Source organism: Lipotes vexillifer, unplaced genomic scaffold (assembly GCF_000442215.2).
Source record: "Lipotes vexillifer unplaced genomic scaffold, Lipotes_vexillifer_v1.1 scaffold71, whole genome shotgun sequence".
NCBI lineage: Eukaryota > Metazoa > Chordata > Mammalia > Artiodactyla > Lipotidae > Lipotes > Lipotes vexillifer.
The window spans coordinates 9,253,968-9,261,937 of NW_006793703.1; positions in this window are offsets into that span (position 1 = coordinate 9,253,968).

Here is a 7,970-nt window from a genome sequence, read left to right on the forward strand (position 1 = left end):
ATAGCCTCTTTTGACCAACAATAAAGCCAGTTCCTACACTTAACAATAAGTGCTCCTATTGTTCAAGAAAATTTATTTTTTTCCAAAAGAGAAAGTTATTTAGGCAACAGAAAAATAGGTTATTTGTTGAGTTAAAAGAGCCCAGTGGAGTTATAAATATATATGCACACTGCATAGATAATCTCAACTGAGCTTCACTTCTTGAAACTTCTCAACAGTCTCTCTACACTCATAATAAATCCTGGCCAAGCCTAATTAAATTGGAGTTCAGGATCACTAGTATTTTATCTTTTACAGAACTTTTAACAGCCTCTTCATTATTCACTAGAGTGGGTGGAATACACATATAAATAGCAGAGAATAATGCAATATTTATTATCATCTTTCTGGTAGACTACTTTACAGAGTTAGCAGCTTTTGAAATCTCAAAATTAGAGTTGTTTTCAGTATTTAGTACCATACTGAGCAAACAGGATATCATGAGTATTTATTGATGAATTAAACAAATATTTTGAAGCATTTGAGCATACATTTTATTTTTTATTTTTTTTGCAGTACGCGGGCCTCTCACTGTTGTGGCCTCTCCCGTTGCGGAGCACAGGCTCCGGACGCGCAGGCTCCGCGGCATGTGGGATCTTCCCGGACTGGGGCACGAACCTGCGTCCCCGGCATCGGCAAGCGGACTCTCAACAACGGCACCACCAGGGAAGCCCATACGTTTTATTTTTTTATTATTTTTTAAAAATAAATTTATTTATTTATTTTTTGGCTGTGTTGGGTCTTCGTTGCTGTGCGTGGGCTTTCTCTAGTTGCGGCGAGCGGGGGCTACTCTTCGTTGCGGTGCGCGGGCTTCTCATTGCGGTGGCTTCTCTTGTTGTGCAGCACAGCTCTAGGCATGCGGGCTTCAGTAGTTGTGGCTCGCCAGCTCCAGAGCACAGGCTCAGTAGTTGTGGTGCATGGGCTTAGTTATCCCATAGCATGTGGAATTTTTCCAGACCAGGGCTCGAATCCATGTCCCTTGCATTGGCAGGTGGATTCTTAACCACTGCGCCACCAGGGAAGTCCCATGAGCATATATTTTAAATAAAAAATGGTATTTTGGTCTACAGTCTTTTAAAAAGATCTGTGGGGCTATATATAGACTTATCACAGCACAGGAATTAAGTATATACTTTTTTAAAGAAGGCAAGGCTTAAATGTATCAAATGATTCAAAAGACATTACAAATCTTTAATTTACTAATTCAATGTGAAGCATATATATAACATGTCTTATATGTCTGATTCTTTTTAACTTCTCTATAATATTTGGTAACACTATATCACATAGGTATGATCACATTTGCTTAGAAGAATTTATGGAAATGACTCTCCCTACATTATATTCCCAGGGAGTGGTAGCTTTTTGTTCCCATCTCCATGTGGCAGGAATGTAATAGGTAGGCTATAAAAATTATTGAATATGTGGTTGAATAGTGAATAAAAATATTAATGAATAAATGTCTTGTTTTTTGAAATGTTTTCCTTTTTTTTGTTTCTCTGGCAATGTATTTTCAGTCAATTAATAAATACAGGATTTATTAGATGTCTTTTTAAAAAATTAATTAATTCATTTTATTTTATTTTTGGCTGGGTTGGGTCTTCATTGCTGCACATGGCCTTTCTCTAGTTGCAGCGAGCGGGGGCTACTCTACTTTGCGGTGTATCGGCTTCTCACTGCAGTGGCTTCTCTTGCTGTGGAGCGTGGGCTCTAGGCACGTGGGCTTCAGTAGTTGCGGCACACAGGCTTAGTTGCTCCATGACATGTGGGATCTTCCAGGACCAGGGCTTGAACCTGTGTACCCTGCATTGGCAGGCAGATCCTTAACTACTACGCCACCAGGGAAGCCCTTAAATGTCTTCTATGTGCCACGTACTGGTTGGTATCACAAATATCAGAGAATAAGAAAGAAACGGTCCTTTAAGGAGCTTCATCTTTGAGGGAAATGCAAATATTAAAAAATAAAAACTGGTATAATAAGTGCCACAAAGGTGGAAATATGGAGTGCAATGAAAGTTTATTACAGGAAATCATACACCTACTCTGGGGGCCTGAAGAAGGCTTCCCATGAGATCTTAACTGAGACTTGAAGAATGAGGAACAGTTAGTCAAGTAAAATATGGGAAGGAGACAGGAGCAAGGGAAGAAATTTGGTAGAGGGAGGAGAGAATTTGAAGGACTCAACTTCATCTATTTTTTTCAATGATTCTTTCTCATTCTGTTATAGCCTCCTGATCATGGATATTTCCAAAAAGTTTTGTCCCTTGGGAAAAGAGTCCATACTCAACAATTGAATCCATACTTCAGTTATTACTAGCAGACTGATGCTATCAAACACACAATCTCAGTTTTGATGCACTGTGCTTAGATATGGGAAATACAAAAGATACGTAAACCTACAGTGTAGAATTTAAAATAACTTTGCTAGGGGAAAAAACCTCAGACAGAGGGTAAATATCTTAGAGAGATAAATTGATTGATATATAGACTGGGAAAGAAAGAGAGTTGGGGGAGTGACTGAAAAGGGCTGTAAATGACAGATAAAGGTAATGGTTAACCTGCTGGGGGCAATATCATAAATCATGGGCACAATAATTTCTGCAGTGCTAGCACAGTGTGTTATTCTTAGTAGTCATTTAATATATTCCTGGACACTCATTCCATATTTACATAGAAAGAAACATATTACCTTGAGTCTGGTGACATGATTCCATTCTTGATACAGCTGGGCTTGACACTAAAGGCTTTGGGCCTTGGAATCCTCCAATGTAGAAGGTGGCACTCAAATATTGCCATGGAATAATTTCCAAGTATCCTTCCAGAAGCAAAATTCAGTTGTTCTGTGTGAACATAATGTTTTAAAGTCAAATTACAGAACGGGTTTTAAGGAATGTTAAAATTTATTTTCATATATTTTATTTTTCTCATTAGGACTATGATGAATTGAATTTCTTCCTCTGTTTCTGCTACAGAAATGATGTGTGGATCTTTGTATCTGTTGAGGCTTTTGATTGGAAGCCACAAACCCAACTTAACTCAGTGTAAGCAAAAAATGCAAAAAGAAACCCAACTAAAAACACCAAAAACAAACAAATACACTAAAAAAAACCCAAAATGTTAACTTTCGGAAATAAAAAAAAGAGTAGAAGCCAAATTTCCAAACAGGCAGGAGCAATTTTCCCAAAGGATCTCAGGAACTTTGAGAACAGGGACCTGAGGCAAGCAGAATTCTATCATCTCTGCTTCTTTCTGCCTGTTGGCTTCATTCTCACTTTGCAGACAACCTTTCTCCAGCTGGTGAGACACATGGAAATCAATAGCTCCCAAGAGTCAACTTTCAAGTCTTCAGTTCCAAATGGAGACTTATTTTGACTCTCTGGATGTCAAAATCCAAAATCCCAGAGAAAAGACTCATTGGCCAAGCTTGAGTCAAGTGTACAATTAACTGTGATCAAGGATGTCTCACATAGAATAAGAACAAGTCAGCTCATTCGTTACCAGTATAGTTGGGTGGGGTTAATGAACCGACAGTACAAGAGTATGCTAGGAAGCAATATCATAGTGGTCCACTGTGATTTCTGAACCTTACTTATTCCAGAATCAATTAAGACATGTCTGTAAAAACATATTTTAAAGACAATGCAATTTTATTAAAGGCTATCATCAAACTGTGAGTTCCTGAAAGCCTGGAGAGAATGCCTAACATAGTGCTTTGCACAGAGTAGATGCTCAATAAATGTCTTGAATTAAGTTGCTTTAAGTAGCCATCTGAATAAGATCCTGTGTAAAACTGATTAGACAGACATGATTCTGAACTCTTGGACCTTATTACTATAAAAGGGACAAGATTAGTAAAAAAAAAAAAAAAAAGAATAAAACCAAGAGAAAAAAATTGCATACTGGAAAAAATCTTAGATTCATAGAAAGAGGACTTGTTTTAATATGTGTACCATAGACTTTCTCTTTGGTTATTCTTTGGCAAATGTCTCAATTGTTCTCAGCCTCACATTTATCATTTTTGAAATTAAAAAATTATCTATGTCTCTAGGTTTGTGAAAACTCAAGGGAGAGCTCTTTGTAAGTGGGAAGCAGCTACACAGATTAGCAGGATATTCGTATTAGTGTGGCACAGGGAATGAATGGCAACACCTCGACGCAACCCTTCTCATCAGAAGGTTCCTCTTTAAGAGCTATTTTCAGAAGCTTAGAAAATAGCCGTTAAAACTAATGTTTGTGTTCTTTTTAAATAATTCAAATAGGCTACTAGTTCAGAGCAGTTAAAAACAAATCTCAAACAAAAGAAAACTAAATAATTCTTTTCCAGAATAAATAGGACCATTCAGCTCAAAGGATATGGCAACCCCACACTAATTGAGAATGTATTTTCTTTCTCATTATGGGATTAAACTATTGTCTTAGTCTGCTTGAACTATCACAACAAAATACCGCAGACCACGTGGCTTAAATAATAGAAATTTAATTTCTTAAAGTTCTGGATGCTGGGAAGTCCAAGATCAAGGTATAGGTTGATTTGTTTCTGGTGAGAGCTCCCTTCCTGGCTGGCAGATGGCCACCTTTTTGCTGTATCCTCACATGGCACAGAGAGTGAACTCTGTGGTGTCTCTTCCTACAAGGACATTAACCCCTTGAGATTAGGGCTCCATTCTTACGATTTTGTATAACCTTAACCTTTGTGTAAGTTCCTTACTTCAAATACAGTCATACTGGAGGTTAGCCTTCAACATATTAATTTTGGGGGGACATAATTCAGTTTACAGCAACTATGTAGTCTGAAAATGGTTAATGAGGGTTTTACGTAGGTGTGCTTACTTTAAGGACAACTTGATAAAAATTAAAGAACTGGGAGACCTAGAGTTCACATTGACAAGAATACTGAAAAGAAGCTCAGACCAGAGGATCCCAAACCGGCTTTCCAACAGCATTTGAGGCCACTTGTACCCCAGCTGTATAAAGATGATGGGGGTCACTGTCCACATGGCTGAAGCCTTCTCAGGAGCCCTCAAACCTGTTATCTACATTTGGGCATGGTACTGGGTGAAGGGAAGAATGATTTGTAAGAAGAGATTTCTTTCTATAGGAAGAGGTAGTGGTTTCCCCAAGGGAAAAGCACTGGAAATTCAAGCATAAAGATTTAAGGAGCCACTTGGTAAATGAGACATAATCCTAGGGATGGTGGGAGGTGGGCATTTTGAACCAGAAGATTAGGGTTTACATTTTTATTTACTTTTACTTTAGAGTTACAAGGAGAAGTCCAGTTTGGCTAGAACTTTAACCTTTTTCTTCCTACTGTAATTCTCTTTTGAGAGTGTCTTAACTCTTTAGTAGAGCAATTCATATATATACTTAAAGTTGATATTCCATCACTACACAGTGTTATGGCCATACTAATCATTAAAATATTTAAACTCTTCCTTACTTATCATGCTTCCCTGAGATCCCCTAAATGTTCCTTTGCCTACCTATTCCATCACTACACAGTGTTATGGCCATACTAATCATTAAAATATTTAAACTCTTCCTTACTTATCATGCTGCCCTGAGATCCCCTAAATGTTCCTTTGCCTACCATCCCAGCCATCCTAGACTCATCCCTAGGACCCCTGGCTTCCTCATTATCCAACAAGTAAGTGGTTAACTGCTGACATATCATGGGAGCCTCCAGGACCCTAGGGTAACAATAAAGACCCTCATGTCTTTCTTATAGATTCATGCTCCTGCAGTGCCAGTCATTAAATATTTTGAATATCACTCTATCTTGCACATATAAATACCAATGTACTAATCTTGGGGATTCTGAAGGAACAGAAAGGCAAGAGGGAAGAAAGCTTATTTCACCCTCATCTCTTTTCAAGGTCCACTGGTGATAGACACCACCTTAACAAGTAGGCTGCTACTGAGAGGTCATGGCCACATCTACTTCAGAGGATCTGTTACAATAAAAGTGGGAGCTAAAAGAAAGATGGAGAAAGCTAAAAAACACTCGAGAGGACAGATGCAAGAAAAATAACTTTCTGTTTACCCCTTAAATTAGAGGGTACAGTGAAGTACACTCCTGGGTTATATTAGAAAATGCTGAATGGAGACACAGAGTTTGCTCTTATGTTTCAACAATGCATTGAACGGTGGAATAGATGCATTTATGGTTCTGCTTTCCCAAGGCTCTATTTTCCAGTGTTCAAATTTTTAGCATAGCAGACCAAGGCTCAGGTTCAGGTAGCCTCCAACCAAGGGAAATACTATGGAGAAGCTACTCAAGAGTTCTCAGGTGAAAGTAGAGTGAGTAGAACCACTTTCTTAAACATATATTAATCTAAGTAGTTAATTAAGACCTGATGGATATAAATAATCTGCCCAGAACACTGTGGTGACCACAAGCTACTGTACTGCTTTGAATCACTAAAAATTACTCACTGCTTTAATTACATTTTTTACTATTTTCTCCTTGTCTGGATGAAGTGTATGTATCTAAAAATCAAATAATAGTATATCTGGAAGGAAACTAGAGCTCACTCATTCAAACTCCCTTATTTTAGAGATGGAGAAACCAAGGTCAAAATACTTTAAGAGCCACATTTTCCAAACCTAGATCCAGTGCTGTTTCTACAAGTGCACCTTTGCCAAGAGCACCATATTGTTATTTCTGTGATTGTTTGGGTTAAAAAGTAATAGACAAATAGACAGCTAGTGGGAAGCAGCTGCATAGCACAGGGAGATCAGCTCGGTGCTTTGTGACCACCTAGAGGGGTGGGATAGGGAGGGTGGGAGGGAGACGCAAGAGGGAGAGGATATGGGGATATATATGTATACGTATAGATGATTTACTTTGTTATATAAAGAAGAATAAAATAATGCTATTTACAGCAACATGGATGGACCTAGAGATTATCATACTGAGTGAAGTAAGTCAGACTGATAAAGACAAATATCATATTATATCGCTTATATATGGAATCTAAAAAAATGGTACAAATGAACTTAGTTACAAAACAGAAATAGAGTCACAGACGTACAAAACAAACTTATGGTTACCAGGGGGTAAGGGGAAAAGAGGCAAATTGGGAGATTGGGATTACACACTACTATATATAAAATAGATAACTAATAAAGACCTAATGTATAGCACAGGGAACTCTACTCAACACTCTGTAATGGCCTATTCAGGAAAAGAATCTAAAAAGGAGTGGATATATTAGGTTGGTCAAAAAGTTTGTTTGGTTAACGAATACGTTGTTCACTTAAGTTCTTGGTGAAAATGAAAAATGTCTTTTTTTTTTTTACTTAAAACCGAACGAACTTTCTGGCCAACTCAATATGTATATGTATAAGTGATTCACTGCTGTACACCTGAAACTAACACAACATTGTAAATCAACTCTAATAAAAATTGTTTTAAAAGTTATAGACTATATGAGTAGTGCCATTACATTGTACGAGGTCAATCCTTCACACTGGTACACGAAGGCTGATTTATAGTAGACTTATTTAAATATCTTTGAACATCACTTATGTGCTGGATACTGCGATATGCAGCATGCACATGCACCTTGGTAAGTCATGTCAGTTATATACTTAGAGTATGAACCATTGAAGAAGGTGGCAGGGTAAAGATGGTGTCTTATTGGGATGAAAAACTACATTCCTCAGTTTAATAGTGCATTCTCCCCCAAATGAGCGAGGTGGACCTGTACAACTCTTTGCCCTGGCTAACTCTGTCTGGTAGAGCATGAAACTCTTGCTCTCAGAATTGTGGTTATCCATTCTTGCCTTAGGATTCTCTTCTCCCAAGGTTCTTTATCTATTTGCATGATTTCCCAGAGAACTGGGAATGCATTGTTGAAGAAAACAGACGAGTTGCCTGACTTCGAGCGGTTTACATGAATGTTACAAGGGAAAAGTGTTACAAGGGAAAG